Raw genomic sequence first — 26,744 nt, 5'->3', positions numbered from 1 at the left:
CTTTGGCTTGTCAACCCCACCTTGAGTGTTGAAGGTGTCAAGACATGAAAGGAACCATTTGGGCCCAGCCTGAGATAGGCAGCTAGGCCTAGAAGGAAAGAGGGAGAGACAGGAGGAGGAATCCTCAAGATAGACTTGTGCAGAAGTAGGTAGATGAGGCTCCACCCTAGAGGGAATTGTCAGTGTGGCCCCCTTGTTGTGTGCAGATGAGATAACCAGGGAAGGCAGCAGGGAGAATGCTAACCTCACCGGGTAGATAAAGTAGTCAGTCAGTCGTTCTAATTATCTTAGGGCACCAAATGTGCATGCAACACTTCTGCGGACCCGAACTGCACAACCAGATGAGACCTCACAAGCTAATGGCACAGAGTCCTCCACACTGTCAACTGTACCCAGAACTTTCGATGCCAGCCACCCCATCACCCCTGCCACCCTCGCAAGTCCCTACTCATTTCTGCCCTACTAGCCCCCACTACTCCCTTGGGTTCAGTAATAACTAGAACAACTAATAGAACTCATGGAAAAATCTAAACTTAAAGGTTTATTCTAGGAAAACACACAAATGATAGCTACATAGGTTGAATTAAAGGAGTCTCTGGGAAATTTCAAGGGTTTAGAGATTATCTGTCAGGAGACCAGGACAAAATTCAGATGAAGTTCTTTGTAAACCCACAGCTGGGAGAACTGAAGGAGGGCATGAGTTGGTGGTATACCCAAAGGCACTCAACCAGACCTGAGCTGGGTAGAGTGCTTGGGCTGGGTAGGGACATGAGCACACATGGGTCCCAGAAAAGGCCCTAAGATACGATGGAAGAAGCAAGATGCTGGGCAGCAGGCATACCTGGAGACATCGAGGAAGTTACCTCACCCAGATAGTGAGCAGAACATCTTGGTGTTCAAGTAGGTGGGAGAGCACATTGGAGGAAAGAACTTACACCCTGGGTACAGGCCTACACCACAAGGTGCTGGAAAGGACAGGCTCATCATGCCCACCTGACCTGTAATTACTCACTCACAGATGGACTTATCTCTGAAATTGTGGGGTATTGGACTGTTGGAGTTCAGACCCCTCCCTGAGTTTGGTCTAGGCCACCTTCTCAAAAGTAAAGTGCTCTACATCTTGAGTTCTAGGTTCTTCTGACCCAACAGCCCCCAGTTTCTTCCTTGTCTCCATATCAACGTGAATGTCCGCTGTTCTCCCAGCCATCCTATTTCTTTTCCAGCCCTCTTATTCTATCCCATCCATGACTCCATCTATCCTTACCAACCTCTTGGGTGGGCTGTGGCCTTGTCCTGGAACACTTGTCTCCCTGGTGATCATTCTTGGTAACCCCTACTGCTATCAGGGAGCAGTACAGACTCATGTCACCTAGGGAGGTGCCGGCCCAGACTTTTCCCCATATATCTGGCCCTGGATTAGCCCAGCCTACACTGTGCCTCTACCACCTCCTCACCTCCAACATGCGGATTGCTACAGCCATCTGTGTTGCTATGGGACAGGGGGCCTTCCTGAGCATAGGTCTCAATGCTCACAGCTGCTTCTGTCACAGACACCCGTGCTTGGCATAGAATTGGATCGACTGGCCATCTGGTAAGCCATTCTGATGACCCCCGACTCACCAAAGTAGACTGCATTCACTTTGGACTCCCTGACTGGGGGAGGGCGGGTAGGAAAACGGCTAGAAACTTCTTTTGTTGTGGAACTAACTTTAGTGCTACCTGGCACTGCCCAGCACCCCTGAGGGTATGCAGGGGCATCAGTCAGATACCTAGATTCATTGCCTCACTTCCTGAATTTTCTGTAGAAGTGGTATTGCCTCCACTCAAGCTGAAAAAAAAAGCTGTGCTCAAGAGGAACTTATTGGGTAGGGCTGTGTACTAGCTTGGTGGAAGCCTACTGAACACAGGCACGGGTGGGCTAGACACCTGACCCGGAGGGGGAAAGAGCTAGTCGGCGAAATGAAATCCTGCTAGCATGTGAGAAATTGTTTCTCAGTCTGTGAAGTAGCGCCACCAACCCGGGAAAGAAGATTAAATGGAGCCAGGAGGTGTACTCCAGGCAGTTTGACTTCAGAGACAGAACTGTGCTCATATTGAACCTGGAACTGCCAGAGTGTTATCCTCTGTGGACATTCCTGGCCTCTTGCTCTACTTCTCCCCAAGGAAACAGTCAGTGGCCCAACTGCAGAAGAAAAATATTACACAGGCACAGGTCTCACTAAGCCAACCCTTTATTTCAAAACCAGAGCACATTACAAAGGAGCAACAAATTGCAACACCTACCCAAAACACTGACTTTGGAAGGCATACCACGTACTGTGGAGTATTTGGAAAGTTGTGGCTACTTGTCAACACCTTCACCAGTTACAGAATATTTACAGGACAGGATAAGACTGAGGAATTTTTCACAGAGAAAGTTGAAAAACCAAAGGGTAGACTCACTGAAAAATTACAAGAAGTCAAAGAAAAGGCTTTTAAGAACATTGGCAATAGGGTACATTTTATAATAGGGTGTGTTAGCCTGGGTTGACTAGAGAAGCAAATTCACACACATGTGTAAGAAAGAGCTTTATAACAGAGTCATTGTATATTAAGATAGCATTGCAGCCCTGTCCAGATCAAGTCTATGAGTGCCCTATTAGTCCCTAAGTCCCATTCTAGTCCATAAATTCCTTCAGATTCACACAGCACATGCAATGATGCCAAATGCAGAAAGATTACAGGCGGTGGGTGATAGTGGATCCAGTGTCAGTGGAAGCATCTCAGCACTGGCATAGGTCTTCACGTGGCTCCTCCCGCTCACTTAAGTGTCTTATCAGCAGGTAAGTGAAGCAGAGAGAGAGGCCTGCCTCTTCTGATGGCTGAATCGAGAGGAAGTTCCCAGAATTCTCATGAGAAGGCCATGCCAATGACAGGCTCTAAATATCCTCAAGTTGACACGAGATTATATAACTACCACACAGGGCATAGAAAATTCATGTACTTTAACCTTTTGGAGACTATGAAACAGTACATTTCACCTGATTTGGTGGGGAGGTAGTGGTGGTATGGGGGTGTTGGTTTATTTATTCATTTTGAACTTTTAGGGATTTTTATTTTGTTACAGACAAAATGTCAATATCCTTCTAGCATGACTTCTTAATAATCACGAAATAAAATGAAAAGTTACTGACTTTATATATAAGGCATAGGAAAAGATCATGATTGTCCAAGAGGGAACTTGAATTCCCAATTAAAATTTTAAAATTTCCCAAAATAATCAAACTTGTTTTTACAGATATTTTTTTACTGGCAAAAGGAATAAAAAAGAAAAGGTTTATTTGTTTATAACTTCACATTAAACAGGCGAAAGAACTGTTGGCAGGGATAGAAAGTTAAAAACATCTTAACAAACTAAGTTCTTCAAATAAATATTTTACGCAAATTTTTGTCTTCAAAAAATAGATCAAATGCAATATTGCTGCAGACAATATGCTACAAATTGTCCCTTGGTACTGGGGGGAAGGGGGGAGGCGGCCTTGTTCTCAGACAGCCCCTGTCCCTGAGCCTTGATTATAAAATGGTATTATATTTGCATATAGCCTACACCCATCTTACCATATGCTTTACATTGCCTTTAGATGACTTACCCAACCAATATCTAATTCAACATAATTGCTTGTTGGGAAACATTTTTCTACAGAAAACAAACAAACAATAGGGCCAAGCAACCAATGCTCAAGTGGCAAAGGGCTGTGATCTTTGAAGTGGTGGGAGGTTGAAGCCAGGTATGCCTATCATTGTCTGTAGGGATTCAGCTCTCCCCACAACAATATATTCAAGATTTACTTTCTGGATCCTGCCCCTCTGATGTTTTTTATCTACAGTTAGTTGGCCCCACTGATTTTGAATCAGGGCAACTGGTGGGCCAACTGTACGCATGTATCACTTGAGTATGGGGGTGGGGCGTACACGTGAAACTGCTAACACTGATGTACATGTAACTTCCAAAGGAATAATCTGACATATCCTGCATGACAAGGAAGCAATGGGAATACTGTGGACTATGGTACACATTTCCATCTTTAAAAATTAAAATATAATGCTTTGAGTCTTGAACAGGAGATAAAAGTCAAGATCAATTGCAAAATATCTGAATAAAACAGTCATTCTCATTCCTGGCGATCCTGGAGGGGAGAGTAGAACTGCTGCTGGTTTTCAAGACACGTTCTTTGCGGAGTGGAAACCCTCATCTCTCTTCCTGGAAGGAGTCGGTGGTTTTCGACTGCTGACTTTACAGTCAGCAACCCTGCATGAACCTCCACCGCCAGGGCTCCTAAATATCAGTCACTATATTATTTTTTTTCTTTTAAAGACAGTAAAATCAGATAGACCTTTCTGTAGCCATTCTACTTTTTTAAGACCCGTTTGATTTTTATTGTATTGGACCTTTCAATTAGCACTATGCTAAAAAATGACTGTGTTACGACTTTGTTGACAACATTCAAATATTGTTATTGTTAAAATACTCCAAAAATGAATCCAGTAAATACCATTTCCAATTATGTAACTGAGATATGAATCGAACTGTTTTCATTAATTACAACTTAGCAGGGCTGAGAAAAAAATCTAAGACACTGACACTTTCCAGCCGGAGTAGAAAAAAGCATCCAAAGTAAGAAGACCCGCAAGCCTGATCAAGCAGCCAGTCCGAACTCCCTTCTCTGTTATTGCAGCTAATGTTTGCTTGAAGCTTGAAGTTTCCACCAATATTATTGATAGCTTTTAGAGTCACAGCTTCAATGTCAAATGTGACAGTAGATCCAGAAGTGATTGCGGGTAGCTGATTAGTTATTTCTTTTCCATTTATAAAAACTGCACTATTTATACTAATGCACGATGTTTGGTCCCGCTGCGGAGAATCATGTCTCTTCTGTCTGATTGTCCTGTAAGATAATACAGAGTTAACTCTTACCAATTGAATGGGTTCAAGAGGGTATGATCTGCAATGAGAAAACTTTTGAGGCAGGTTTAAATACCTTTCCTGCTCTTAGCCTGCAGCTCGTGATAGGCTTATGCAAAGGGACAGGTCACAGTTCTTTGAAGGAATAGACAGAGGAGGACAAATTTTGGAACATGAATTAACTGGTAAGTATGCATTGATCTCAGGTGGCGAGACAGGCCAGCTGCTGCTGCTTCAGCGCCCATGGCTGAGCCGTCAGTGTTTCCCACCGGCTTTGAGTCATGAGAGGTGGTGGTCCTTTTAATCAGTCAAATTGACATGGGTCATATTAGCTTTCACAGTACAATATCATAGTTTTAAAAACACTTCAATCGCTTTTTAATAAGGACACAAATTTTCATCAAAACTCAAAACATCAAGATATATTTTCAGTCATAAATTGGGCAAACATAATATTTTGCAGATGAGTTTTGGGTTTCCACTTTACTCCATAACCTTTCACATTTGGGTGTTTCACAATTTAAGCTTTGATACCTTTTCCTTTCAACGCATCCGGGTCACGCATGCTGACGTACTTCTTCTATATGTGGACTTAGTCGATTCCTTGCTAAATGGCCGCTTGTTTGAATACAAACCTTTGAAACCCCAGACACTATACCACTTGGTAGCTGGGCACCATCTGCTGTCGTCACCACAATTGCTTATGCACCCTTATCTTTAGTGATTATTTCAAGCAGATGCGTATCAAGCAAGGCCATATTATCACAACAACCATTCTTGTATTGAGCTAGTGTTAAGTAGGAGCCCAAAGTCCACCTGCTTATCTATGAAATATGCATATCCAAAATAAGAATACTGTATAAGAGTTTACGCACAAAGTACGGTTAAGACTATACAGAGATAAAATGCGATGTCATTTACCATAATGTTTTTAATAAATCAAAATTAGACTTGTTCCCCTCTGAAATATACTTTTCTAATTAAAGTTAAATTTATTTGAGACTTTTGTTTGGCTTACACATGATTTAATATCTTCCAGAGGGTCTGAACTCCTACGAAAATAATAAACAATACAATTATTAATGCAATTGCAAATGAACTTATGCTTTGCAGCAGGCTTTGCTACCAGCCATGAGGGTCAAGACCAGATTACTTTTGAGCAGTCTGTGAAATCAAATTATCAGCAGGATCTTTCTTTAAGAGTTTCACTAAAAGATTCAAAGATTTCTTAATGACTCAATGTTCTAGTGCTACTTGATTTTTTACATTATTTAAATGATGTCTGATCAAATTCCATTCATATTTGCTTTGATTATATTGATATGGTGTAGTACAATAATCAGAAATATTCCCGTCACATTTCAATGACATTTGTTTTTGTAAATAAGTGGATCTCCCAGCCATGTCACTGCTTGTAGCTCAGCAACTTTTCCATTTAGTTCATCGTTGTCTTTACCCTAAATAGCCAACATTACAAAGGCAATTTCCACGGGTCCCACTGCTCAGGGCCAATACAGATGGAAACAAAAGAAGAGGCAGAGAACTGGCTAACCCACCCTCAAGCCATGCCATCAATTTCTTAGTGTGCGCCCAGTAAGAAGATCCTGTATGATTCCAAATACAAACAGTTGCATTTACATCCTCAGAGAAGTTTGTAAAAAAATTTTTATGAAGACCTCAATCAACAACAGTACCAGAATTATTAACAGTAATTTTCCCATGTGGTTTTTGTCAACATAACCAACATCACTCCTTTTGTACAATTTTACAATAAGTGAAAATTTTTTTTTAATTTTAACAATTTATTAGGGGCTCATACAATTCTTATCACAGTTCATACATATACATACATCAATTGTATAAAGCACATCTGTACAGTCTTTGCCCTAATCATTTTTTTCTCCTCTTTTCTTTTTTTACATTTTATTAGGGACTCATACAACTCTTATCACCACCCATACATATACATACATCAAATGTATAAAGCACATCCATACATTCCCTGTCCCAATCATTCTCAAGGCATTTGCTCTCCACTTAAGCCCCTTGCATCAGGTCCTCTTTTTTTTTCCCCTCCCTCCCCTTTCCCCCATCCCTCATGTGCCCTTGGTAATTTATACCTCGTTATTTTGTCATATCTTGCCCTATTCGGAGTCTCCCTTCCCCCCTTCTCTGCTGTCCCTCTCCCAGGGAAGAGGTCACATGTGGATCCTTGTAATCAGTTCCCCCTTTCCAACCCACTCACCCTCCACTCTCCCAGCATCGTCCCTCACACCCTTGGTCCTGAAGGTATCATCCACCCTGGATTCCCTGTACCTCCAGCCCTCATATGTACCAGTGTACAGCCTCTGTCCTATCCAGCCCTGCAAGGTAGAATTCGGATCATGGTAGTTGGGGGGAGGAAGCATCCAGGATCTGGGGGAAAGCTGTGTTCTTCATCGGTACTACCTCGCACCCTAATTAACCCATCTCCTCTCCTAAACGCCTCTATGAGGGGATCTCCATTGGCCAACACTTGGGCCTTGGGTCTCCACTCTGCACTTCCCCCTTCATTTAATATGGTGTATATATATACATATACACATATATACACATACATACACACACTCAATAAGTGAAAATTTTACAAAATTCATTCTCTCCCTTGCCAAGTTGTGTAGTGTTATTTTCATATTCAGCAAAAGCCATCCCCACTAAGGAGAAAAATCTATGATCAGTCCAATTAACAGATGGACAAGACATCCACATTTGCATTTAACTTTAAGACAACCTTTTGCAGATCCCAAACAATGGATAAGAGTCATACCAAAAATAAAGTTCAAAGCATGCCCTTCCTCATTGGGAAAACAACTTTTCCCATCTCTCCATGGTGCTGAATGTCCATGAAGGTCATTAGTGAAAACCACAGCCTGGCGAATGCCATTCAGAATTTGTAGTAACGGGGGATGAGCAGTGTACGCCCAGTAAGGATGATCCATATTTACTTCAGATGAAATAACAAGCACTGCCAACCTGGCCAAAAACATACATTCAGGAGTCACAGGAGGAATCATGAAGCCTCTGACTGAGCCTGACCCTGCAGGAACCTCTTGAAACAAACGGCTCGGGGCAGGAACACTGTCCTTGTGGTCAGACACGCCAAAAAGTGTCCATAGGTGTTTTGTTTTGTTTTTTTCCATTATCTGTTGAAAAACAAGCAAAACTCTTCCCTTGGACAAGCAAAGATCCTGATATTTAATTGCCATCATAATTTTCCATCTCAAGTAAGTTTTGAAGATGTATGAAGAGAGGAAGAAAAGTTCCTTTCAGCATAAGTGCTATGTGAGTCTTTTGCCAAATAAAAATTTTAAAAAGGTAAGATTAATAATAAGAATTCTCTTAGTGCAGAGACTGCCTTTCCCTCCCTTTTTATTTTTTGTAGTTGCATCTTTAGCGTGCCATGAACTCGTTAAGAATAATAATAAAAAAGGTTCTTATCTTCCAATCATTGCAAAAGAAAGAACATTTTTACCAGTGTAAGCTGGTCCATTATCTATTATTATGAATTGTGAAATGCCCATAAGAGAAAAATAAGTAAAAAATTAAAAATTACATCTTTTACAGTCTCATTTGTATGGGTTTGACCCAAATAAATCCAGAATAAGTGTCAATGGGGTCATGCACAAAGACTTGTTTCTGAAAACTAAGTATATAGGTGATATCTGTAAAATACTGTTTAGCTTGTGATAAAGCTTTCTGTGCCAAAATCTAAGAAGTAATCTTTAAAATTTCTCAAAATTTGTTTGAAAATAATAGTAATCTAATTGACCAGAATATCCTGTAAAAGTAATCAGCCAATTAAAAGTTTGTGCCAACAAAGTGTTAATTTGAGATGGCATAAGAGGGGGGAAAAAACATTTTAATAGGATCATGAGCACTTAAATGTATATATTGAGTTCTGCGTTGCATAATTAATTCTATCTGTTCAGGAATCTAGGAAAATAGCTATTTAAAGAAACCCATTCTAAAGCCACTTCTTGTGTTAACATTTTTTGTGCAAGAAACAGTAAAAGAGGGGGCGGGGATCAATTGGCTTCTGAGTGTCTATACAGAAAATAAATTCCTGATTAATCCTTTGTTCCATAAATCCTAGCTTGACGACGAACAGGGGTTAAAATTTGACTCCTGCTTAAAGCAGAATCTCCCTGCAAAATGGCAACAAAATAAAAACCTTACAACCTACTTATAGGAAAACATAGATATGAACTTACACAATATCCATAAAAAACTTTTGGAAAAAAACCTTTGAACATCATTGAATGCACACAAAGCATCCTTGCTCAACTCTAGTTTGCCTAAATATTGATAAGGCTCAATAATTTGAATTTTCTCTGAGGCTACATTTAATTCTGCTGTTTGAATACTATCAAACAAATGAACAAAGGTAGTGTCGATGAATCAAATCGGCGCCTGCATTTCTTAGTAATGGCTGCTTCCAGGAAGGCTCCCTGTGACAAATGCAATTCCATGGAAACTCCATGCTCTAAATTACTTTCTGCTGCCTCTGTCTCTGCCTCCCTGCCCACAGAGTACAGTCTCGGGTAGTCAAAAGGAGAGAGAAAGTTTCTGATTAATGCTATCCAATCGGAAGAAACAAATCGTTCCTTTCACCTAAGGATTCTATTACAGTTAATACAAAGAGAAGTGTAACTCCTAAATTAACTACTGCCTATTTCATATAAGATAGATAGATAGATAGATAGATAGATAGATAGATAGATAGATAATCTAACTTCCCTTATTCCTAAAGGATCATATACATCAGGTAAATGGTTAGTAACAGTAACAGGATGCACAGAACACGTTTCTGAGACCTCTTCAACAAAAATTCTTTGTTCTAGTTTAGATGACACTTTTTTCTGGCATGGCTGTAAATCTATTTTTGCATAGAATGTGCTTCTGATACCTCTTTCTTACGACCTCACAGTGTCTAGCTTGTGTAGCCTGTAAGATTCAAGGTTAAATTTTCAATTTGGACATCTTTCAAAAATGGAACTAAAGCCACTTTTGATGGAGAAAAATTCTCCAGTAATGTCCTCATTAGAAGAAATTCTTGTCCTTAATTCCAGCCTTCTCAAAAGTATTTTCCTGTAATTAAGAATGACCTAGTGACGTGTATGGAATCATGCGCACATTTTCTTTCACTCTTCCCTTTTCTACATGCAGTGGCCCTTTACTTTGTCTCATATCTCGAATTCACCCCTCAATTACACAGTCACCCCCTTGGGCCCATCGATTGTTGAGGCTGGTCCCCCACACTTCTCAAAGCTATTCATAGTTTGTTATAGTCGACACTTTGAGTGTTTTACATCGTTAACAAAACACAAGCATCTTTCTGGTATTCTCTCCTTTGCGCCAAAATCCTTCTGACATCAGCATTGATATCCCTTCTGATATTACTTCCTCTTCTGAATCTGACCTGAACCTCTGGCAGCTCCCTGTTAATGAACTGCTGCAACTGATGTTGCATGAACTACAGAAAAAATTTACTTGCATGTGATATCAGTGATATTGGTCTAGAATTTGAGTATTTTATTAGGTCACCTTTCTTTGCAATAGGTACAAATAAGATTCTCTTCCAGTCAGTTGGTTAAGTAGCTGTCTTCCAAATGTCTTGGCATAGATGGGTGAGCATTTCCCATGCTTCGTGAGCCTGTTGGAACATTCCAGTTAGTGTTCCCTCACTTCTTAACGCCTTGTTTTTGGATAATGCCTTCAGTGCAGCTTGACCTTCTTCCTTCAGCACCAGTGGTTCTTGCTCATGTGCCACCTCTTGAAACCATTTAATGTCGACTGGTTTTATTTGATACAGTGACTCTGTATTTTTCCATCTTTCTTTTGATGCTTCTGCATCATTCAACATTTCACCCACAGAATCTTTCAAGATTGCAAGTCAAGGATTGAGTTTTTTCTTTAGTTCTTTCAGTTTAAGATAAGTTGAATGTGTTCTCTTTTTGGGGCTTATTCACTCTGGATCTATGCACATATTGTTATAATATTTACTTTATAATATTTACTTTACAGGTATCATTCATCTTCAGTTGGATTTCTATGTATTCCATCTGGAGAAGTCCACACATATAATCACCTTTTTGTTATTCAAAAAAAGCATTTATAATGAAGAAGCTTTGGTCTTGTAAAATTCTATAATGTGATCTCTAGCTTTGTTTCTGCCACAAGGCCATATTTTCCAAATATAGTTCTTTCCTCTTTCCAACTTTTGCATTCCAATCGTCAATATTTATCTATACATCCTGATTTCATGTTTGATTAATTTTGATATGTCTTGTTTTCTGTGCATATTATTATCTCTGCAAGTCTATCTAGATAAGGCAGGCAGGATAAACAATCTGGAGGGCAAACAATGGGACTGACAGTTCCAGGGGAACATGGGAGAGGGGAAGGCAGGGAAAAGGAAGTGGGTGTTAACAAACCCATGTACAAGGGAACAACAATTGACCCAAAATCAATGGCGAGGAGGGTGTTGGAGGCCTGGTAGGGCTTCATCAAGGGCAATGTAACTGAGAGGAATTACCCAAATGAAGGCTGAACATGATAGTTGGACAAGAGGAAAGTAAAAGGAAATAGAGGAAAGAACTAGGAGGCAAAGGGTATTTATAGAGGTCTAAATTTAGGCATGGACATATGTAAATATGTTTATATATAATGATGGGGAAATAAATCTATGTGCACATATTTATAAGCTTACTATTGAGGTAGCAGACAAACACTGGGCCTCTATTCAAGTACTACCTCAATGCAAGAACACTTTGTTCTATTAAACTGGCATTCCATGATGCTCATCTTTCCAACACAATCACCAAAGACAAAGTGGGTACATAAGCAAATGTGATGAAGAAAGCTGATGGTGCCTGACTATCGCGTCTGGGGTCTTAAAGGCTGGAAGATAAACAAGTGGCCATCTAGCTGAGAAGAAACAAAGCCCACATGAAAGAAGCACATCAGCCTCTGTGATCACGTTGGTGTCGATAGGAGCAGGTATCATTCATAAAAAAAAAATCCTGTCATTGTGAATGAGGGCGGGTGCAGAGTGGGGACCCAAAGGCCATCTGTAAGCAACTGGACATCCTCTTACAGAGGGGTCATGGGGAGGAGACGGGCCAGTCAGAGTGCAATGTAGCAATGATGAAACATACATTTTTCCTCTAGTTCTTGAATGCTTCCTCCCTAACCACTATCATGATCCCATTTCTACCTTATAAATCCAGTTTGACCAGTGGATGTACACTGGTACAGATAGGAACTGGAAGCGCAGGGAATCCAGGACAGATGAACCCCTCAGGACCAATGGTGAGAATGGAAATACCTGGAAGGTGGAGAGAAGGTGAGGGAGAAGGGGGAACAGATTACAAGGATCTACATATAACCTCCTCCCTGAGGGTGGGCAGCAGAGAAGTGGGTGAAGGGCGACGTTGGACGATGTAAGATAGGACAAATTAATAATAATATATTATCAAGGTTTCATGGGGGAGGGGGGAGGGAGGGGAAAATGAGGAGCTGATACCAAGGGCTCAAGTAGAAAGCAAATGTTCTGAGAATGATGAGGGAAACAAATGTACCGGAGTGCTTGACATAATGGATGTATGTGTGGATTTTGATAAGAGTTGTACGAGCCCCCAATAAAATTATTTAATAAAAATCTATATATCTGGGACACTGCAAAGGCTGTAACTCAGAGTATGCACATGAAAACGGAATAAAGAACTAAAATACAAAACCTTAACAATCAAGTAAAATAATTAATGCAAGACTAGCAAAGGAAAGCCTCAGATACCAAAAGAAAGTAAAAAATAAACATTAGAGCAGACATAAATCAGAAGACAAAAACAATAGAAAATATCATCAAGAGAAGAAGTTGATTCTTCAAAATGATTAATAAAATTGATAAATCTCTTACAAGTCTAACCAACGAAAAGGAGAAAAAGTAATGAAATGGGTGACACAACATCACACCAGCCACAATATTATGGGGGGGGGGGAATGCATTCCAACAAACTAGAAAACCTAGAAGGACACATTTATTTCTATAAACAGGTTACCTACCTAAATTAACACAGACTTATATAGAAACCCTAAACAGACAGAAATAGTCATTTTAAAAACTCCCAATATGAAACATGTCAAGGACCAGAAGATTATACTGGAACTTCTACAAAGAATTTAGAGAAGAGTTAACACCAATTCTACATGAACTATGTTAAAATATGAAAAGCTATAATAATATATTATGAAGCAAGTATAACATACCTAACCTATGCAAAGACCACAAGAATTGAAAAGTAGCTCTCCTGCTCTCTCCCCTGCCCTCTTGGCCCATGCTGGGACTGAAACTGGCTGTTGAGATCATGGCGATCCAGGAGGTGAGCATCCTGCTATGAAATGTGTCTGACTATTTTATTCTCTCTCCTATCTTGTTCTCTATGACTTTGTGATAACATTTATATATCTCAACTGTACAATTGCGCTACTGAACCCGTGATTAGCTGTGGGAGGCTGGCTTCCGCCACAAATGTCACCCATCACGTGGCAGTAGGAAAAGAACTCTTTTGAGTTATACCCCGTGTAACAATTGTACGGCCTCACCGGATTGCGGAGTGAATCAGAAAACTGTGAAGTAAGCATCCGGTGTGGGGATTAGCAGATAAGTGCTGGAAATAGAGAATGCGTATTTTAAAGAGGACAATGCGGCGAGGTGAAAACAAACCTGAAACTTACGGCACTGCACTCATCCACTTACTGAAAAGACGGTGTAAAAATAAGGAAGAAAAAGATGCAATGTTTTCTAAAAGTAGTAAAAAAAAAACAAAAAAAAGGGCTCAATCCATGGTTCCCAGAGGAAGGAATTTTTGATCTAGAGACCTGGGAGGAAGTCATTGTAAACTTAAAGAAAGCTTATAGAGATGGGGAGGATGTCCCTGTGGAGACATGGTCTCTGTGGGCTCAAGTTAACATGGTTTTAGAACCTTTGCAGGAGGAAGAGAAATAAGATTATCAATCTAGTGAGAAGTCTTGTGTCTATGCAAATCAAGAAAAGCCAGCTAAAATCTCTGTGAATAAGTATGAATTAAGTGATGAAACTTTAGGAAAAAACTGAATCAGGGATTGATTTGTTATCTAAGGCCTCCAATTAAAAATGAAACCTCATGGCTAAAGGTTATATGCCCTCGGGGGACTGCAGCCTCCGAAGGTTAAAAGGTGATAAAGCACTAGAGGAAGCAAATTCCAAGATCCAAAAAACGAGGCTATTAAACAATCCCAGGAAGCTCCCTTGCTTTCAAAAGTAGAGAAAGTGAAGAAAGAGAACCAGCAGAGTAGTGAGAAGCCTCTGAGATACCCAAATTTAAATCTGGTGAGAGCCAGGCAGAATGAGTATCAGGCTGATGAGAAGATTTTAGACAGAACTGAGAAAACCAAGTCTGAATCAGAAGGAGACATCAGATTAGAAGCATCTGCCTCGCTGCCAGAATATAGTGTAAAAAAGACGATATTGTAAAACAATTAATCAAGCCAGTGTTGGAGGTAGAGAGATTTGCTCCAAAGAAATGTAAAACTGAGAGAGCTAACACAGAGATAAAGTTTAGGAAGCGAAGTTAACAGATATATCAGTCCAGAAAATCAGCTCAGAAAATAGAAGCAAAGAGACAAAGTACAGAAAAGGACCTTTACTTTAAGGATAGAAAGAAGGATTGCAGAAGGAGTTTAGAATGCCTTATCCTATGAGTTATTTAAAGACAGCCTTGCAGGAAACACCCACAAGGAATTCACAGTGCCTTCCCCTTTGGGTTGCTAAAAGATCTCAAGCTGGCAGTCAATGACTATGGCCCAGACTCTCATTTTGTAATTAGCAAGATAAGATCTTTTGCTATATATAAATACTGGATCCCTTCTAACTGGAGAGCCCTGGGAAAAGTATGCATTTATCCTTCAGAATTTTTACAATATTGTGTATGGCAGGATTTTACAGCCCATTCGCCAGCTCATAAGAATGCTGATGATGGGATAGATATTGGAATTCATCAATTGCTAGGAGATGAGAATTATATCACAGTTGAGCCACAACTACAGTTTACTGAACAGGCAATAGCACAGATATGTGAGGTTTGCCTAAGGGCCTGGGAAAAGATAATTCCATCAGGACGTGGCCCATTTACATAGCTATAAAAACAGCGGAATGATAAATCTTATGCTGACTTTGTGTCCCAATTGGAAAACTGTCTCCAAATGTATAAAAAATGTGCAGGCAGTAAAACAATTAGTTCATAAGCTATCTTTTGCTTTCTCTAATAAAAACTGTAAAAATCCTTTGCCATCCCTACAGGGAACAAGGCACTCTGTCAGATTATTTTAGAATATGCAGGAATGTAGGGACAGATGAATTCAAGGTCAACCTCATGGCAGCTGCCTTGGAAAATTACACCAGACCGAAAGGGAAATGCTTTAGTTGCTGAAAGATAGGTCATCTTCAAAGAGAATGCAGACAGCACACGCCAATCGCCTGGATGCAAAAAGTAAGCTGAGGCTTGTGCCAGAGCATGGGCCAGGACCACTACTTTGAGTTTAAAAGTACCTGGACCTTGCCCCCGCTGAAGGAAAGGAACTCATTGGATGAGTCGATGTCACTCAAGATTGAACAGTAAAGGATTGCCATTAGTAAAGGCTTCCTGGAAGGGAAATAGAGAAAGGAGTTTGATCCCAGCCCCGCCCTACAAAGCAGAGAAGGCAAAGCCTCTGCCTAACCTAGCAAAAAAGTCTTCAAATAACAGCAATCACGGGTATCCCCCAACCTCACAGCAGGAGACCAAACCTAACCAATCTTGCAAAAGCCCAGCCTCTTCTCGCTGCAGTAAGTTTGACTAACCAAATAAAGGCTCAGAAGTCCTCACAACTGTTTGTTGATTCCAAAAAGCAGGAGCCTCTGCTTGAAAGAGTAATACAGTTTTTATCTGGAACATTTAGCCTAAGTAATCAAGGAATTCAAATTGATACTGGAGTTATTCAAAGTTGTGAAGAAAAACTAAAAGCTGTAATCAAACCAGAAATTATCGAGAGCAGTCCACCTCTCAAAGAACTATAGGACGTTTATTAGGAAAGTCCAACCTAAATTCTCAAAGTGTTCAGATTGTTGCTGGAATTATTGACCCAGATTATGAAGAAATTAGAGCAGTAATTAAGTCTGATATACCATGGGTGATAAAGGAAGATCGCTTAAACCAATTTTTGGTTCCTTGCATTTCTAGAATAAAAATGTATACCTATCAGGAAAAAGTACTCGAGAAATCTGACCACCCACATGGAATTAGAAATTGGAGGAAAAAAGTTTTTAAACTGGATATGGGATTATTTCCTTAGGGCATTCAGGAGGGCCTAAGACCCACCCACTAACTTCCTCTAAATTCAGTTTGGAAGGAAAGAGAGAAATTAACCAGGACACAATATTGCAAGATTGTAAAATCCTATAATATAAAAAGCCTAAAGGGCAATGAGGCTTAATTGAACCTATAACCCTATTGGTAAAAAAAAAATAAAAATAATGTGTCTGGTAAGTTACTTCAAGAATAGCTGAACAAATTTATTAAGAATTTTTTTTCAGTCTTTCAAACCATCCTGAGTGTGGTAAGAAATTCTCACAATTAATCAGCTCTCCAGAGTCTCTGAGAGCTGGGAGCCAACATTTACATAACAGCAAAGTCTATCTAAGGAGTAGTTTTACTGGTCCAAAACCCAGCAAGTTAACGGAGATTGCTAGCTGTGCTTTAACGTCTCCATTGTTAAAACAGAAGGGGGAGAAGAGAAATCTTATGTGTGGCAAAGTTCATTTAGACATTTTAACTAAAAATGTTTCTCCTTCCTAAAAGTTTGTAACAAAATTCGGGCAGATAAACACATTTTCACTTCTACAGAGAAAGCTGATCCGAAGAAATCCCAAGAAGATAGGAATCGTGTTTGGGATCCAGGTCTATTGATCACCTGGAGAAAGGGCCACACATTTATGTTTTTGCAGAATAAAACTGATGGACTCCCTTTAGAAGGGCACAACCACGTTTGGAGAAAGATGAAGGACACATAAGAGATGGAGAAACCACCCAATCTTAACCATGATTCTGTTTCTAGTTTGCTGATGCCCCGAAGGGAGGGCCTATTTTTTTATGTTTTCACAGGCAAAGGAGATAGGTGGATTTCTTTTCAGCCAGCAAGGCCCAGAAGAAAGGAGGGAAGCTGTGCCCCGAGAGTTAAGGGAATAGCCAGACACCCCAATGAGGAAGGCAAAGATTATAATTTCACTCAAGGTTTTGAAACTCTGACTTTATGTGTGGGTGCCAGCCCTAGCTGTTCAGCTGTAAATTCTCAAGCATGGAATAACTGGCTGGTCTTTAATGATATCAGCTGTGGTTTCTATATGATAGTGGGTGAAGCATTTGCAGACTATGAAAACTCCACTACTGTGGAGGGGAGAGGACATATAGGAACCTGTAAAATTATGAGTCACCAGCTTATTGCTGACAGACTCACAAGGTTCAAATGCCGGGGACCACATGGAAAGGTGTAAAGAAATAGCACTGTAACTCTTACTGATGGGCCCACGGAAAATGTCTAACTGCTCAAAGGAACCCAACAGCACCTCATGTGATATGTCAGTAATTGTGAGTGGCAAAAGACCCCCAATGGCATTGCCACTCCCAGGTCAGAGCTGATGGCCTGGCATGAAGGAGGCCTTGCACCTTCCCGCCCCAGGTTACTGAAGCCTGAGACAGGACCCGAACATTGGGGCCTGTGGAAATTACCGCTTGCCACTAAGCCATTAACAGGCTATACAGGAGGCTTTTCTAGCACCAGTCATTCTGGCTATACTTGTGCTTTTCACAAGAATGAGGCTCGATACATAATTTCATGTTTAAAGCTCCCTTATGTACTTGCTGTAGGAAACATTATAAATGAAACTGCTCGCAGTGACACTCACCATAATTGTAAATTGTTCACTTGCATTAACCATGCTCTGCTTGTAAACCTTTCTGAAGACAGCATCCTCATCCTAAAGAGCAGGATGGGGGTGTGGATCCTAGTGGAGATGAAGCGCAGATGGGAGAGGACTCCAGAATCGTCCTTCATAATGCAAGTGATGTCGGAGATGCTGAAAAGACCATAATCAGTCTTACAGCTACGGCCACCACTGCTGCTGTCGCTGGGCAGCACTACAAGAGTCTATCAAAGTGGAACGTTTACCCTCATATATGGTGCTGACTTACAGTCATCTTTACAAGCACATAGCTGATTGTTGTGTGGCAGCAGCTTCAACTGTAGAAGCAAACGTTCCTATTGGCTCTATTTCTTCCCGCCGCAGCATCCAAACCCTCTCATACCTTCCCCCAATAGCAGATGTGTTTAGGAAGATTTTATTTCTTGTTTCCTGAATTCAAAATGTTTGCCATGAGCCTGAATTTTTGGCGATATGAATTTGGTTATTAAATTTGCCTTGACACCTTTCAATGTATAGAAAATAGCCATATAGCCACTGTAGCTCTTTTGAATTTTATATATAAAACAAAAGGGGTAATTGTGGGAAACAGAAAGATTTCTCCCAAGTTGTCAGTTCCAGCTCATAGCAACCTTATGTACAATAGATTAAATTCTGCTCAGTGGTGTACTATCCTCAAAATTGTTATGTTTGAGCTCACTGTTGCAGCCACTGTGTCAATCCATCTCCTTGAGTGTCTTCCTCTTGTTGCTTCTTGGCCTTTTGGCTAACATCAAGTGTACCGTGTCTTCCTCTCTTTTGCTGCCCCTCCACCTTACCAAGCATGATGTCCTTCTCCAGGGATATGTCTCTTCTAATAACAAGTCCAAATTACATAAAGCAAAGTTTCATCATCCTTGCTCCAAGAAGCTCCCTGGCTAACCTCCTCCAAGGCAGATCTTTTCATTCTCCTGGCAGTTCAGGGTATTTTTGACACTCTCTCCCAGCACCATAATTGAAGTTCACTAATTCTTCTTTGATTTTCCTTATTCAATGTCTAAATTTCACATACATATGAGATTAGAGCAGAAATAAATGGATCAGAAAACAGAAAAAGATACAAGACATTGGTTCGCTGAAATGATTGATAAAAGTGGCAAATCTGATGAAGGAAATGAAAATATCATTAATAAGAAACTGAATGAGCTATATTACAACAGAATTAACTGAAATCAGTAAGAAAATAACACAATGCTAGTAAAGACTATACCAGGAATTTGGAAACCTAGGAGAAATGGAAAGTTTCTCTATACCTAAACAAACAGAGACTGATGTAGTAGTAGTAGTAGTAGTAGTAGTAGTAGTAGTAGTAGTAGTAGTAGTAGTAGTAGTAGTAGTCGTAGTGGTAGTCGTAGTCGTAGTCGTAGTCATAGTAATAGACCCATAACAACAATAAATTGATCTGGACATTTTAAAACTCCCAGCAAAAAGAAGTCTAAGGACAGAAGATAGCTTCAGTGGGGAATTCTATCCTAAATTCAGAGAAGAGCTGACACTAATTCTACTCAAAGTATTCCAGAATATAGAAGAGGATGGCAATGTCCAAAATTCATTTTTCTTCTTCTTTTTTTTTTATTTTAACAATTTATTGGGGCTCATACAATTCTTTTCACAGTTCATACATATACATACATCAATTGTATAAAGCACATCTGTACAGTCTTTGCCCTAATCATTTTTTTCTCTTTTCTTCTTTTACATTTTATTAGGGACTCATACAACTCTTACCACAATCCATACATATACATACATCAATTGTATAAAGCACATCCATACATTCCCTGCCCCAATCATTCTCAAGGCATTTGCTCTCCACTTAAGCCCCTTGCATCAGGTCCTCTTTTTTTTTTCCCCCTCCCTCCCCATTCCCCCCTCCCTCATATGCCCTTGGTAATTTATACATCGTTATTTTGTCATAGCTTGCCCTATCCGGAGTCTCCCTTCCCCCCTTCTCTGCTGTCCCTCTCCCAGGGAAGAGGTCACATGTGGATCCTTGTAATCAGTTCCCCCTTTCCAACCCACTCACCCTCCACTCTCCCAGCATCGTCCCTCACACCCTTGGTCCTGAAGGTATCATCCACCCTGGATTCCCTGTACCTCCAACCCTCATATGCACCAGTGTACAGCCTCTGTCCTATCCAGCCCTGCAAGGTAGAATTCGAATCATGGTAGTTGGGGGGAGGAAGCATCCAGGATCTGGGGGAAAGCTGTGTTCTTCATCGATACTACCTCAGACCCTAATTAACCCATCTCCACTCCTAAACCCCTCTATGAGGGGATCTCCATTGGTCGACACTTGGGCCTTGGGTCTCCACTCTGCACTTCCCCCTTCATTTAATATGATATATATATATATATATATACATACACATACATATATACATATACACATACATACACACACTTATATATTTTTTTTTCTTGCATGATGCCTTATACCTGGTCCCTTGGGCACCTCGTGATCGCACTGGCCGGTGTGCTTCTTCCATGTGGGCTTATTTGCTTCTGAGCTAGATGGCCGCTTGTTCACCTTCAAGCCTTTAAGACCCCAGACACTATCTCTTTTGATATCCGGGCACCATCAGCTTTCTTCACCACATTTGCTTATGCACCCATTTGTCTTCAGCGATCCTATCATGGAGGTGTGCAGTCAATGATATGATTTTTTGTTCTTTGATGCCTGGTAACTGATCCCTTTGGGACCACTCGATCACACAGGCTGGTGTGTTCTTCCATGTGGACTTTGTTGCTTCTGAGCTAGATGGCCGCTTGTTTATCTTCAAGCCTTTAAGACCCCAGTCACTATCTCTTTTGATAGCCAGGCACCATCAGCTTTCTTCACCACATTTCCTTGTACACCCACTCCAGCCGTTGTGTCGGGAGAGTGAGCATCATAGAGTTCCAATTTAATAAAAGAAGGTATTCATGCATTGAGGGAGTGTTTGAGTAGAGGCCCAAGGTCCTTCCGCCACCTTAATACTTGACCTATAAATATAGACACATAGATCTATTTCCCCATCCTCCTATATATATTTGCATGTACATGTCTTTGTCTAGACCTCCATGAATGCCCTTTGACTCCTAGCTCTTTCCTCCATCTCCCTTGACTTTCCTCCTGCCCTACTACCATGCTTCATCGCCACCTGGGCTAGAGTATACCTCTTCTCTAAGCAACCTTACCCTGATCATTTCCCACCAGGCCTGCCACTCCCCCTTCTCTACCATTTGGGGTCCCATGTTTTTCCCTTGTCCCTGGGTTTGTTAACACCACTTCCTTACCCCCCCTACTCCCCCCACCCCAAGTCCCCCCAGAACTGTCGGTCCTGTTGTTTTTCCTCCAGATAGTTCATCCAGCCTGTCCTATTCAGACAGACCCAAAATTCATTTTATGAACGAAGCATAACCCTAATACCAAAACCAGGCAAAGATAACACCAGTATAAAAAAATTTTAAACCAAAAATTTTCAATAAAATTCAACAAAATATCAAAAACAAAAACATTTATGACCAAGTAGGGTTTATCCCAAGTATTCAAGAATGGTTCAACATTAAAATAAAATAAAAACAATCAATGCAGTATAGCTGTTTTCTTGATATAAATTTCTTCCTTGACAACTAAAAAGAGCACGTGTCATGCTGTCCCCTTACTGGAGCAGATTGTGACAGAAGACATTTCTAGGGTCACGTGGTGGGTAGGCAGTGTGGTCTGAACCCCCCAAAATGGAACAAACCAAGAAGGGAGCATATCAGATCAGCAGCTGGAGCAAGGCAGCACTACAAAGCCCTGAGGAGCCCCCAAGGGGGCTCTCCAGGCCAGGAGGGGAAGCTCCTGGATAGTCTTGAAGGCCAGCGAACAGACCCAGGATCTTTTTTTATATTTCTTCTCTCTTTTTATTTTATTTTTTCTTATTCATTTAATATTTTCACTTTTTCCCAATCATTTTGGGCTATTTCATAGTTGGTGTACCTACCTATATAGGATAGGCACGGGAAACATGCCCAAGGGAGAGCAGCGGGACCAACAGTCCCGAGATCCTGGGAGGTGAGGGTGGTGGAGGAAGGTGCAGTGAGCAGGCTGCACCATGGACAGGGGAACAGCTGGGGTGTTGGGATCGATAACAAGGAGGAGATAGGGATCCAAGGCAGGGGGTAGGGAGTGGTGATGTCTGAGTAACAGAAAAGTATATAAGAGGAGGTATTAAGAGGCAGAAATAAGGGGAAAGTGACAGTGGAGTAGGAGGAAGATAAAAGGAAACAGAAGAAGGGCCAAGGAAGCAAAGCAATGGATAGAGGTATAAACATAGCAGTGTATGTATGTAAATATATTAATCCACAAAAATAGAGATATTGGCCATGTACATATATTTATACGGAAATACACTGAGGTAGGGGATGGACTTTGGGCTTCTGCTCATACCCTCCCTCAATACAAGAACACTTTGTTCTAACCAATTGGCAGTCTGAGATGTTCACACTCCCAACATAATCACTGAAGACAGAATGGGTGCATAAGCAAATGTGGTGAAGAAGACAGATGGTGCCCAGCTATTAAAAGATATAGTGTCTGGGGTCTTAAAGCCTTGAAGTTACACAAGCCGCCATTTAGCAGTGAAGCAACAAGTCCACATGGAAGAAGCACACTGCCAGTGTGATCATGAGGAGTCATAGGGATCGAGTAAAAGGAATCAGCAGACACATAACAAACAAAAATATATTGTTGAGAATGAGGGGGGCTGGAGCGGAGATCCAAAGCCCATCTGTGGACAGTGGAACAATCTCCCCACAGAGGGGCCACAGTGAAGGTATGAGTCACCAGGGTGCAGTAAAACACACTATATTCCTCTGGTTACTTGAGGCCTCCTCACCCCCCTCTACCATGACCCCAGTGTGGCTTCTCAATTCAGACTAGATCAGAACATGTACACAGGTATAGAAAGGGATAGGAGCTCATGACACACAGAATCCAGGAACAGGAGTGGGAATATGATACCAGAGGGTAACAGGATGAGGGGGAGTGGAAGGGAGCAAGGGGGAACCGATCGCAATGATCAACACATAACCATGCACCCTTCTACAGGGGGAAGAGCAACAGAAAACATGGGGGGAGACAGTGTTTGGTGTGAGAATTGAAAATAATAACAATGTACAATCTATCAGGGGGTTATGAAGGTGGGGGGGAGGGAGGAGGGAAGAAAAATTGTTGATATCAAGGGCTCAATAGAAAGTAAATGTCTAGAAGAGAATGAGGGCAACTTATGTACGAGCGTGCCTGATTCAATTGATGTATGGATTGTGATAAGAGTTTTATGAGTCCCAATAAAATAATTTTTAAATATTTCTTTGTTATACATTTAAGAGTACTACTCATTTGCTTCTCTAGAAAATCCAGCCTAATCGCTTCTTGGTCTTTTGGCTAAGATCAAGTGTAGAAAATCCAGCCTAACATACCCAACTGTATAATTGTCTTGTGTACAGTTTAGGGAGATGTGCACTGCTGCCAAGTTGACACTGTTGCTCAGATCAGAGCCCTAATGCAGTAAATTGGAAGGAAGTTTCTTTGGGGGTATGGTCTGCTCTCCGGAGCCCTGTATGATGGTACACATTGTGCTGTGATCCCCATGGTCAGTAGTTAAAAACCACCAGCAGTTCCAAGGGAGAAAAGCTGGGATTTTTACTCCCATAAATCATTATAGTCTTGGAAACCCACAATGAGTCACCATTGACTTGATGGTAACAAGTATGGCCTGTTTCCAGTATAACTTTAGGCTGTGGGAAAGCTTGCTTGCATTTTGTTGGGTCTGGATCCTGTATCTGACTCTGTCCTTGTGTCAAAGAGATGCAATATTGCCTGCCAACCCTGGAAGTTCTCAATGGCCTGCCAATTGACCTGCTTTGGATTCATTCATCCTACAGTCACAAGCCTAAGCTCTTCCTGCTTATTTTGGGCTTGCCATCCCCACAGTTACTCGAGTCAGGAGAAACCTCCAAGCTAACATCTGACCCTTGGATTGAATCTAGCCTGCACTTTTGCTTGCTCCCTTCTACAACTGTGTGACATATATAGGACATCAATGTTCTACACCCTACTTTGGAGAGTAGTGACAGGGGTTCTAAAGGTTTGTCAAAAGCATATAAGGTGCAACCACTGTTGTTTCCCATTCAGAGAAAAAGAGTGAAGAAACTTGAAGATGTGGAAAAAATTATTTCAATGGAGTGATTGATTACACAAACTTCACAGTGGTGAGAAAAGAACTAGCGGGTGCCCAGCTGCCACTATCAGTTTCTCTAAAAGGAATCACATCAGAAGGCACTGGATAGAGTGAATGAAAAATGTGGAACAAAACTCAAAATCAGATAACATTCAGGCTTTCTGGTCAGATAGAGACTGTTGAAAACACTCACAGAAGGATCTTTCCTTGCCCTTTAGGTTCAGAACTACTATAACCCTCATGGAATAATTTTCCATCAAACAATATAAAGGGAACAATAACACTAGGGAAGCATGCAGCTCTTAGAATAATCAAGCATTTGAAATTAAAGGACAATACATACCTACAGACACAGTTTAGAAGGATTAGGAAATAAGGAGGAACGGAAATGGTAAACACAAGGAGGAAGTGGGATTAATGGTTTTACATTGTGTGGATTGGAAACAGAGTTATGAATTGTTTAATGTCAGATTAATTTTTGTACACCTTAACTCAATTTACAGTAAAACATTTACACAATAAAATAAATCATCACAATCAGCTATTTGAGAGGTATACATAGAAGCAACCAGACATCATCTCATGCCAGCATTAATAGAAAAGGTAAAAAAACAGAAAACAACAAATTCTGATGAGGAAGTGGAAATACTGGGACTCTCATAGATACTGCTGATGGAATTGTAAGATGGTACAAGTAAAATAAAAAGCAGTATAACTCTTCCTTTAAAATTTGGAAATAAAAAAATTGGAAATATAAACACCACATGAACCTACAGCTGGGTTATTAGTTATATTAATTGAGAAGTAAGAGCCATAACCTAAATATATCATGCATATCCAGGCTTATTATAGCATTATTTACAATATCAAAAGATAGAAATAACTTAAACACTCATTAACAAATGAACGACTAAATCAACTGTGGTACATGCACACAATTGAATATGGTGCAACATTAAGAATAAGGATCTTTATTCTTTAATTTTGAAACACCTTATAATTTGCAGTGAAGTTAGTCGGTTATAAGAGAAAATGTATGACAACACTTATTTGAAATTCATTCATATGTTTCACACATGCACATAAAAATATTCTTCAATCATTAGCAGGGATGGTGGGGGAAGGGTAAATCGCTAATGAGAAGGCAGACATATATTAACTTGGAAGAAGGAGAAGTCAACATATGATAAGGTAGGTCAGCAAAAAGAAAGGAAATATGATCAAGACATAAAAACACTAGGAAGAGTACAAGAGCTAAAGGCAACACAATTCTGCAATAATACAAATAGCAATAATTTTTCAATGAAGCAGCAGAAGAAAGGGAAATAAAAGTCGACCTAACTGGTTGGAAATAAGTCAAACTGTTCCTATTTGCCACCACTCATCTCTCAGTTTGACATACCATGGTGACTAGCAGGTTTCTGTGATATAGGAAACTATGTTATGAATATTTTGAATACCATAAAGCTAAATATGTATAGTGAACAGGTTTCAACAGGGTTTATAGACTAATAAAAGAGTAGAAAGAAGGAACAAACTGCCCACTTCTAGAGACTAAGCCACCAAAAACCTCATAAATGGCAATAAAGTGTTGTCTAAGATAGTACCAGAGAATCAGCCTGTTGGGTTGGAAAACACTATAAATGCAACCGTGGAAGAGCTGCCTCTTCTAAATAGTCAACCTGAATGATGTGGGTGAAATAAAGCTTTGGGGACTTTCATTTAATGATGGGATATGATGCACAATTAGAAGAAACTGTTGCAATTATCCATTAATAGTCAGAATGTTTAAGGTGCAAAGCATAAATCTAGGAAAAACTGAAGACATCAAAAATGAAATAGAGAGACAGGTCTATGGCCACACGATAGCAAGCATGAGAGAGATCTCCGCATCAGCTACCAGAGAGCTTCCGCTGGGAGGGATTTCCTAGTGACTATTGCTGGCAGCAAGAACATCAACTTAAAAGCTAAGTAGACCAAAGTTTCTTAAAGTAGGAGAACAGCAACACTTGCTGAAAGACTTTCCTTTATCAGTGACCAGTAGCACGAGCTTCTTCTGTGAGTTCCACTCCTCTTCAGCACAGACACTTATACCAGGACCCTGAGTCAATCTCAGTCCCTAAACTATGCTTTTTGCCATTTCCCCCCTTTTTCTTTCCTGCATTGTGCTCCAGTGCCCTTCCCTCCAGATGCTCCCCCTCCCTCCGCCAGACATCACACACATATTCAAAATCACACTACCAAAGGATCAGGAATCTCCACCCACAAGACAGTTTTATTTTTTTATTTACTTTTTCAAGAGATTTATTGGCACATAATTCACATATCAGACAATTAAACAGTTCAATTACATCAAGGGGAGCTGTGCAATCACCACCACATCTATCGTACAGCTTTCCCCCTTCCTGTCCCCACCCCCATGGTCACATGGCCGTAAAACTGAGCTGTGCAGTCACTATCAGTTCTCGTGCTCCATCCCCTCCCTCCCTCACTGTTCACTCCCCAAACCCCCTTTCACTCC

At 40.6% G+C, this 26,744-nt stretch overlaps 1 long non-coding RNA gene across 1 annotated transcript in view; it reads right to left on the bottom strand.

The window, feature by feature from the left end:
• Positions 1–2,213: 2,213 nt before the first annotated feature.
• The window catches only part of LOC142448229 (uncharacterized), a 79,347-nt gene continuing 54,816 nt past the window's right edge, over positions 2,214–26,744 (bottom strand). The window contains exon 5 of the long non-coding RNA XR_012784512.1: positions 2,214–4,925. This is a non-coding gene — a long non-coding RNA (uncharacterized LOC142448229). The remainder of the gene's footprint in view (positions 4,926–26,744) is intronic.

This window comes from Tenrec ecaudatus, chromosome 5, assembly GCF_050624435.1.
Source record: "Tenrec ecaudatus isolate mTenEca1 chromosome 5, mTenEca1.hap1, whole genome shotgun sequence".
NCBI lineage: Eukaryota > Metazoa > Chordata > Mammalia > Afrosoricida > Tenrecidae > Tenrec > Tenrec ecaudatus.
The sequence above is the reverse complement of the archived record's forward strand: the minus strand, read 5'-3'. Positions and strand labels throughout refer to the sequence as shown.